This window comes from Glycine max, chromosome 1 (genome assembly GCF_000004515.6).
Source record: "Glycine max cultivar Williams 82 chromosome 1, Glycine_max_v4.0, whole genome shotgun sequence".
Lineage (NCBI taxonomy): Eukaryota > Viridiplantae > Streptophyta > Magnoliopsida > Fabales > Fabaceae > Glycine > Glycine max.
In genome coordinates, this window is record NC_016088.4 from 3,455,432 (window position 1) to 3,465,006 (window position 9,575).

Sequence of the window (9,575 nt, forward strand, 5' to 3'; positions counted from 1 at the left end):
TTTATAGATTTTAAACTGTTATAAAAAAGAAAGATGAGACATATTAGGATGTTTGAGTTAAAGATGGCAATATGACTTTTTTTTTTAATTTTTATGATTTTAGTTTATTTTTTTATTTACATGTTTTTTTATGTTAAAGTTTTTTATTTTAAGATTTTTTATTTATTTGTATTTTTTTTCTTTTGCTTTCAAAGTTTGATAGGTATCACATCACTCCACTTTTAAATATTAAATTCTTTTCTCCTCTCCCTCAACTTTCACACGTTACCGGTTTTTCTTTTTCTGCTCTCTCTCTCTCCTCATCAGAGTTGCTTCTTTCTTTTTTTTTTTCTCTCTTTTTCTTTCTTATTTGTTCTTCCTTTGCCCTTGTTGGTAAGTCTATTTTTTTATTTTTTTTGGTATGTTTGTTTTACTTTTTTCTTCCTCTTCATCCCTTTGGTCTGACTGTTAGAGTTTCTCATCTTTATCTCACATGATTTGGTATGTAAAACTTGTGAGATTTTAATCTCACATCACTTGGTTTATAAAAATTTATGTCTCGTTAGTGTTATATATAAAGACATTTTGTGACCTTTTATGTTACAAGTAATAAAAAATTTTCCTAATATAATTGTGAAAATAAACACATATATGTGTGATGAATCATGTTAAATTTTATGTCTTTTTTCTCTTTTCTTTATTTCTTTTTCTTCTTTTATTGTTCTTTTTTTTATTTTTTTTTCTTCTTTTATTATTCTATACTAAAAGGGTGACCCCTCCAACGTTTTATTGTTAGGGAAAGAGAATAAAAGACATTTTTTTGTTGATTAATGTGAAGATCTTCATGCATCTTGTTGAAGATCGCATTCTATTGAGAGATCTAGTGAAATTTAGATCTTAAGTTCAAGATGATTTGACACTCTTAGTGATATAGTACAACTTTAGATAAAAAAAAAAGTGTAAAGCTATAGTCGAAGACCTGAGAGACTGAGACTAAGAGGTGCAGAGGCATGGCGGGGAGTTCTTCATCAGCTGCTGGGTCTCTTCTTCCTGTAATTAGGCATCATGTGTTCCTCAACTTCAGAGGGGAAGACACCCGTGACAACTTCATTAGACACATTTATGAACAACTACAGAGGAAAAAGATTGAAACATATATAGATTACAGACTATCCAGAGGCCAAGAGATTTCACCTGCACTCCACAGAGCAATAGAAGAATCTATGATTTATGTTGTCGTTTTCTCTGAGAACTATGCATCTTCCACATGGTGTTTGGATGAACTCACAAAGATACTCGATTGCAAGAAGAGATATGGAAGGGTTGTGATCCCAGTTTTCTATAAGGTGGATCCATCAATTGTTAGGAATCAGAGAGAGACGTATGCAGAAGCATTCGTTAAGCATGAACATCGATTTCAAGACAAGTTCGACAAAGTGCATGGATGGAAGGCTGCTCTAACTGAAGCAGCTGGCCTCTCGGGCTGGGATTCACAAGTAACCAGGTCTTTAATAATTACATGCTCTTTTGAGTTTTTTCGACTTCTTTTAATTTACTTAGATGCTAAAATTGTATTGATCTCTCCATTAATCAAGTAATTCTCTTGTGTATTTACAAATTCAAGACCAATAAATATTATGTATGACTCCAATATCTGTCTCTATCCAATATATGGGTTTTTTTTTTTTTTACGTAGAAGTGTTTATGGAGAAGTTTATCGAAACAGATTCTGATACTTTATTTTGTTTTATTATGAGCCAGACCAGAAGCCACACTTGTTGCAGAAATTGTGAAAGATATTTTGGAAAAATTGGATAGTTCTTCCATTAGTGATCATCAAGGAATTGTTGGAATTGAAAACCATATTACACGAATCCAGTCCTTGATGAACCTTGAGTCACCGGATATTCGGATCATAGGAATTTGGGGCTTGGGGGGAATTGGAAAGACTACAATTGCAAGGAAAATATATCACAAATTGGCGCCTCATTTCGGTTCCAGCAGTCTTGTTTTAAATGTTCAAGAAGAAATACAAAGACATGGAATACACCATAGCAGAAGCAAATATATATCAGAGCTTTTGGGGAAAGAAAAAAGTTTTTCAAATGAAAGACTCAAACAGAAAAAGGTTCTCCTCATTCTTGATGATGTTAATGATTCAGGTCAACTAAAAGATTTAATTGGAGGGCGTGGTGATTTTGGCCAGGGCAGTAGAATTATTTTGACCAGCAGAGGCATGCAGGTGCTTAAGAATGCTGAAGCTGATGAAATCTATGAAGTTAAGGAGATGAATTTTCAAAATTCTCTAAACCTTTTCAGTATACATGCTTTTCACCAAAACCATCCAAGAGAAACATACATGGACTTATCAATAAAGGTATTGCATTATGCTAAAGGGATTCCACTAGCTCTCCAGAGTTTGGGCTCATTGCTTTATGATAGAACAAAGGAAGCATGGGAAAGCGAGTTGCAAAAGTTGGAAAAGCTTCCCGATCCTAAAATTTTCAGTGTATTAAAACTAAGTTATGATGGGCTTGATGAGGAGCAGAAGAATATATTTCTTGACATAGCTTGCTTTTATAGAGGTCATGAGGAGATTATCGTGGCACAAAAGCTAGAGAGCTGTGGTTTCTCTGCTACCATTGGAATGGATGTTCTCAAAGATAAGTGTCTGATATCTACTTTGGAAGGTAAAATTGAGATGCATGATTTAATACAAGAAATGGGACAAGAAATTGTTCGTCAAGAATGTTGCCATAATCCAGGAAAATGCAGTCGATTGTGGAAGGTTGAGCAAATTCATCAAGTTTTAAAAGATAACAAGGTATAGTGATCTGTGACTCAAATCACTTTCACAGAATCACATGGACTTACTTTATGATAAACTGCAAAGCACTTAGCTATTAATACTATAAAACTTCTGTAGGAACTGTTTTTCAAAGTTTGTTTTTCTCTAATAGCTTTGATTTACTTTTAGGGGACAGATGCAGTACAGTGTATGTTTCTAGACACAAGGAAAGTCAATGAAGTTAAACTACATTCTAAAACTTTCGAAAAGATGGAAAATCTGAGGATGCTCCACTTTGAGTCTGATGCCCCCTGGATAGAATCAAATGTAGTTCAGCTTGCATCATCTCTTGAAAGTCTTCCGGATGGTTTAAAAATTCTTCGTTGGGATGGCTTCCCTCAGAGATCTTTGCCGCCGAACTATTGGCCACAAAATCTAGTGAGACTGGAAATGAGACATTCCAATCTTGAACAACTTTGGGAACCAGATCAGGTTTTTTAAGCTTTCTATCTTTCTGTGTTTTACGATTTTAAAGATAAAAGTTCTACAAGATAAAATCAAATTATTTTAAAATCAAATTTAATTAACATTAATTTTTTACATGGAAATTGACAAAGTTTTCTTTTAGATATCTAATCATGTACTTACTGTGGCAGGAATTACCGAAATTGAAAAGGTTGGACCTGAGTTATTCTCGGAAACTAATTCGAATACCGGACCTTTATCTGTTACCAGATATTGAAGAAATATTACTGATTGGTTGTGAAAGCTTGACTGAAGTTTACTCCTCTGGATTCCTCAACAAGCTGAATTGTTTATGTTTAAATCTATGTGTTGAGCTTAGGAGTTTGACTATTCCGAGCAATATTCTATGGAGATCATCAGGATTAATTCTTGTTTATGGCTGTGACAAGCTTGAAACGTTTTCAATCAGTAATAGAACCGAAGTGGTTCAATTATCCGGTTGCTCACACCATGATACATTTCCGACAGGGAAAGGATGGTATTATCAGGAATATCCCGGTTGGGTCAATTATCGGGTCGATGGAACAGGTGGGCTTTGTAGAGCGAGACCTTCCCGAGCCATGCATACTTTTGACCCCGTTGTTAATATACACAGACATGAAGTTGAAGAAAAAGAAGAGAAGGAATTCTACTTATTATACCCTACAATGTGGAGTGAAGGGGTGTCCCCAACATTATCAATTCCGAATGAGTTGTGTTGGTTAGATCTCTCTTACTGTGGATCCCTTACAAGCCTTTCATTTGAGTTTGACCTTTCTAAGTTGAAATTCCTCAAGAAACTTCTTCTCGATGGTTGCTTAGAGTTCAAAATATTCCCAGAAATTGAGGACACAATGGAAAATCTAGCTGTGCTCAAATTAGACGCAACAGCAATACAGGCCCTACCTTCATCCTTGTGCCGTTTGGTAGCGCTTGAAGAATTGAGCCTGCACTACTGCGAAAGACTTGAGACTATTCCATCTTCCATTGGAGATCTCAGCAAACTCTGCAAGTTAGGCCTTACCAAATGTGAATCACTTGAAACTTTTCCGAGCAGCATTTTCAAATTGAAGTTGACAAAACTTGATTTGTATGGTTGCTCAAAGCTGAGGACCTTCCCTGAGATCTTGGAGCTGCACAAACGTTTGCTCACGTTGACTTAACAGGAACGGCCATTAAAGAATTGCCTTTTTCATTTGGCAATTTGGTTCAGCTTCAAACCCTGCGTCTGAACATGTGCACTGATCTTGAGTCACTTCCAAACAGCATTGTCAATCTGAACCTTCTATCTGTACTCGATTGCTCGGGGTGTGCCAAATTAACAGAAATCCCAAGCAACATTGGTTGCTTGTCATTATTAAGGGAACTGTCACTGAGTGAGAGCGGAATTGTGAACCTTCCGGAGTGCATTGCTCATCTTTCAAGCTTGGAATTACTTGATTTAAGTGAATGCAAAAAACTTGAATGCATCCCTCGACTTCCTGCATTTCTAAAACAACTATTGGCATTTGATTTCCAATCCATTACAAGAGTGATGTCAAATTCACTTATTCAATTCCCATCAAATTCCAAAGAGGGCGGTAAATTCAGCTTTTATTTCACCAATGGTCAACAACTTGATCCAGGTGCTCGTGCTGATATTGTGGATGAGGCAAGGCTTAGGATGACCGAGGAAGCATATAGGTCTGTGTTCTTTTGTTTTCCAGGGAGTGAAGTTCCTCATTGGTTCCCTTTTCATGGCAAGGGACATTCAATAACTATACATACCGGTTCTCTAAATTTTTGCAGTGATGATAGGCTCATTGGTTTCGCTCTGTGTGTCGTTTTCCAACTGCCAGATACCAATGATATTAAACGCAGAAACCGTCCTTTTAGTTACTGCCTAAACTATGTATCTGATTATGGCAAACACATTCTACCCAACAATGATAAGTTAAAATACTATTTCGACTGGAAGAACCAAATGAGAGAACTTGATCAAGATCACACATTCCTGTGGAAATATAACTTAGAATTCCCAGAGATGAGCAGCATGAGCCGTATGCTCCCTCGTGCTCGCAGCTTCACTTTTGAGATCAGTCCATATTCTAAGGATAACATTTTGCAGCCACCATCTTTCAAATCAACTGTCAGATACTTCAAATCAACTGTCAAAGTAAAAAAATGCGGAATATGCCCTCTTTATACCAAAAAGAAAGATGATAATAATGCATGTGCAGGCGACTATTCTGGATCTGTGAGATTTTCAAAAAATGGCATTGAAGAACCTAGTGGGAGCAATGTTGCATGGAAGGAGGAAGACCTTTAATAAGCTACCTAGTCAGCTAATATCTTGTTCTTCTAGCAAGTAATCTTTCCCTGGTGTTTAAATTGACTTGTCACCAATACTTTTTACAAGTTTTAACTGTCTAAATTTCATTTTATTTGAAGTAATCAGTTGACAATGGCATTCAACAGGTTCACTCAGGTGTTCGCAAAGAGATTTTGAAGTTGTGGTGAGATATAGTTTGTTGTTTCTATATCAGCATAAGTTGGCTTGCTTGGTTTTTTCACAGCTGCAATGTTACATAGTCTTGTATGGAAATACAATAAGATCGTAAGCTAGTCTCTTGTTCTTCCGGTAACTAATCTTTCCTTGATGTCTAAATTGACTTATCACCGATACTTTTTAGTTTATTAAACTTTTGAAATTTTATTATCAAATTTTATTTTTTATTTTATTTACATTTTGGATATTTGAAGTAATCGGTTGACAATGGCATTCAGCAGGTTCATTCAAGTGTGGACAAAGAGATTTCTAAGTTTTAGCAAGATATAGTCTGATTTTTTCCCACAACGTAAGTTGGCTTGCTCGGTTTTCCCACAGCTGCAATTTCTTGAAACTCTTTCCATTTTGGCTTCATTAACTTCTTTAGCATCTTCTGACCAGGACATGACCAAATATTACTTCATGCTTGCATAGCAGCAAAGGCAATATGAATTTTAGAGGAGCTCCATTTATAAAGGTAATTGGTAAATCCTTTCGATAGTTTCTGTCCGAAAATGCCTTAGTTACTCAGCTATGGATGTTACTAAATAATTAATTTCCATGGACAGAATCTTTAGGTGATGTTTTTCTGTTATATTTTATTTTTAAGAGCACTAATTCACTGTTATGGTGCTGAAAATTTTCGGTTATGCTTAAGCCTTCTCTATATAAAATGCTGTGTCATGCTTATAATGTGTGCTTGCATAAGAAAACCAGTCTTCTATTTTTTCTGCCTGTTCATATTTTTTTCAGTTTGTTATTGCTTTGTCCTTCCATATAACAACAGTTTCCTCCTTACTATCAAGCCTTATATTCCCAGTTTTATGACAAGGTTTCGGGATCTCTAGTTGTTGTTGTAATTGAATATCATAACATTGAAACCAGAAAATTCTTTGCTTGGTTAACATGGAACAGTTGATGATATGAAGTTATTTCTTATTTTTCTTGGTTTGTGGTGTGTTTTCCTAGCCTGATTCACTTTCACTTTTTGTTTCCCTTTCTACATTGCCATTAATAAGTGATTCCTTTGGGCAGTTAACATGGGTAATCATTTTGTTTCAGGAATTTAAAATTCAGCTGGATTTGGTGTATACAACTCTGTCATGGCATTTTCTACATTCTGGCCCAGATTGTTTTGCTTATCTGCGCTTCATGTTGAATACGAGTCCAAATTCAAATATGTTCTTTCTTCACATTGGGGAAGCTTGTTTCGAGTTGTGACTTATAAGTGCTGTTAGCATGTGATTGTTAATTGTAGTTTGATAATCAAGTTGAAGACCATTTTAATGTATAATCAAGTTGATTGAATCTCTCAGTACCATTTTCTCTTTCTTTTATTTCTTTCTCGACTTTCTTTCACCATGATAAACTATCCTTATTCGGGTGATTTTAATGGTTTCTTGTAAGATTACAATTCTTCAATTATTGGAATATATGATTGAGGTTAAAGTCTCACATTGGATAATAATGGAAAAGTTGAACTTTATATAAGTGATAAAAAAAACTCAAATTTAAGCCTTAAAATTTTAGATTAAAATATAATATCAAATTCACAGATATGATGTTTCATGTTAGTTGCTATTCAATAAATTGGATCTAGGTAAGGTACTCTAACCTTAATACTCATGCTCAGCATGATGCTAGATTAAGCATTAGGTTATCTTAACCTGATTTAATGTCTTATTCTTTTAAAAAATATAAATATTTTGGAATAATTGAGTATTAATAATAAAATTTTGTATAACATGATTTTATAATGATATTTTATTTTAAAATATATATTAATTTAAATGTTACACTTCTTTTACTCTATAGTTAATTATACATAACATTACAAAAACGGGGAAAAATACATGTTTGATTTAAGTTGGATAACAGTCTAAAGTTTGTTTTAGATAAAGATAAATTTTTGCATATAATTTTATATCTAAGAAGATTTTAGAAATAATTGTGTGCAAAATTGATTTTAAGTTTAAAGAACTTTAAGTAACTTTTAATTGGATCAATAATTTTATATTAAATTCTATGTCTAACTTGTTTTTATAATACAAACATAAATAGTATTACTTCAAAATCAATTTAAATTAAAATTAATTTATTCAAAATTAATTTTTTTTCAAAGCTTATTAAAACATTCACAAATTTTATAAATATTTGTAATATTCATTGATATTGATCAAAATATAAATTTAAAAAAAGTTTTAAAATAAAATAAAATTTTTAAAACATATGATAAAAATAAATAATTTTGAAAAATATATTTATATTTAAATTAAATTAGGACAATTTATTTTATTTTAATTAAAAACATCTAAATAATTTATTTTAAATTACCAAGGGATCTCACTTAAGTAACTAAATAAGATCCCTTGGTAATTAAGGGATATAGAATAACTTAACTTTTGACCGTCAGGGTGTACAATTACAATATTACTATCTAAAATATTCAAATCCAAATCAGAAGGGGTTTTACTTGCAAATAATTCATACAATTTTTGTAATAATTTTTTTTAGATGAACTTGAAATATTTTCGATTAGAGTCAACAAATTTCTCAAAATATCAAAATTTATTTAAGTAAATAATATCCTTAAGGTGTAAATGAAATAACTATTTTTTTCATAAAGACTTACCTTAAATCTACATACTTAATGATGAAAGTTATCTACAATCATGTCAAGCCATTTCAATTGTTTTATCATCTTTATCTCTGACCCACCTTATGACTTCTCCAACCGTATACGCATTGCTGATATCCATGAATACACCATCACTCTTTCTTTCTCAGATAAATCTCTTCATTCATATATATCTCTTTTATTGTTTCTTTGGACTTTACAATCTCTTCAACTGAGACCATCCCATCACCTCTGCACATCTCCCCTCAACCTTCATCCAGTTGCAAATCATATTATAAGTTCAATTTCCAAGTTTATCCAAACTTATTTCTATAGCTATTTAATTCTCTAAATCTGATTAAATCAAATAAAAGAGATTCTAGGGACATTTTTATATGTATTTTAATTAAATACGTCAACATTATTGCGAATGAATGTCAAATCAGTAAAAGAAAAAAAAAATCTTTCTCGATCAAGTTGTTTATTAATTATTCCATGAATTTCATGCTTGCATTTTAAAGCATTTTGTTCTCCTTCTGTTGGGAAAATAATTTTTACGTATCTTTTTATTATAAAAAAACTACATTTATATTTTCTGTAACTGCTTATTTGAGTATTTTATTTTCTTATTCTCAGCTATATATGGTGTTAGCAACAAACAAATATTGTATAAAAAAGCACCAAACAATTACACATTAGATTAATGGAATGGTGGAGGAAAGAAAATCACGAAATAGAAAACGTGAGTGCTCGAAGAATCTTTCAAAATTTAGTTAGACTTAGAAAAAACATTTGGAAAAGAGAAATTATTGTAATGATTGATTGAAAAACTATATAAGTAGGACTATTTGAGAATAGTGGGTTCGGCAAAAACAACAAAGAGGCTCTTTTTAGAAATTATTTATCAAAAGGGGTCCTTTTTAAAAATTATTTATCAAAAAGGGGCCCTTTTGCAATTATTTTCGGGGGGTCTCTTTTTTTTATTGCAAAGCGCCCCCCACCCAAGCGCCTTCACTGTGCATGTGACACGTGGCACAGGGAGGTAGCGCCCCTAACGCAGGCGCGTCTGGTAGCGCCCTGGCACTGGGCGCGACTGGTGGCGCCCCTGCATCAGGCGCGACCCTAGGCGCCTAGGGACCAGGCGCCACCCGCCGCGCCCC

At 33.4% G+C, this 9,575-nt stretch overlaps 1 pseudogene; it reads left to right on the forward strand.

Annotated features, from left to right (window-relative positions):
- The first annotated feature begins 313 nt into the window (after nt 1-313).
- On the forward strand, nt 314-7,113 carry LOC100812992 (disease resistance protein RPV1-like; annotated as a pseudogene).
- The last annotated feature ends 2,462 nt before the right edge of the window (nt 7,114-9,575 follow it).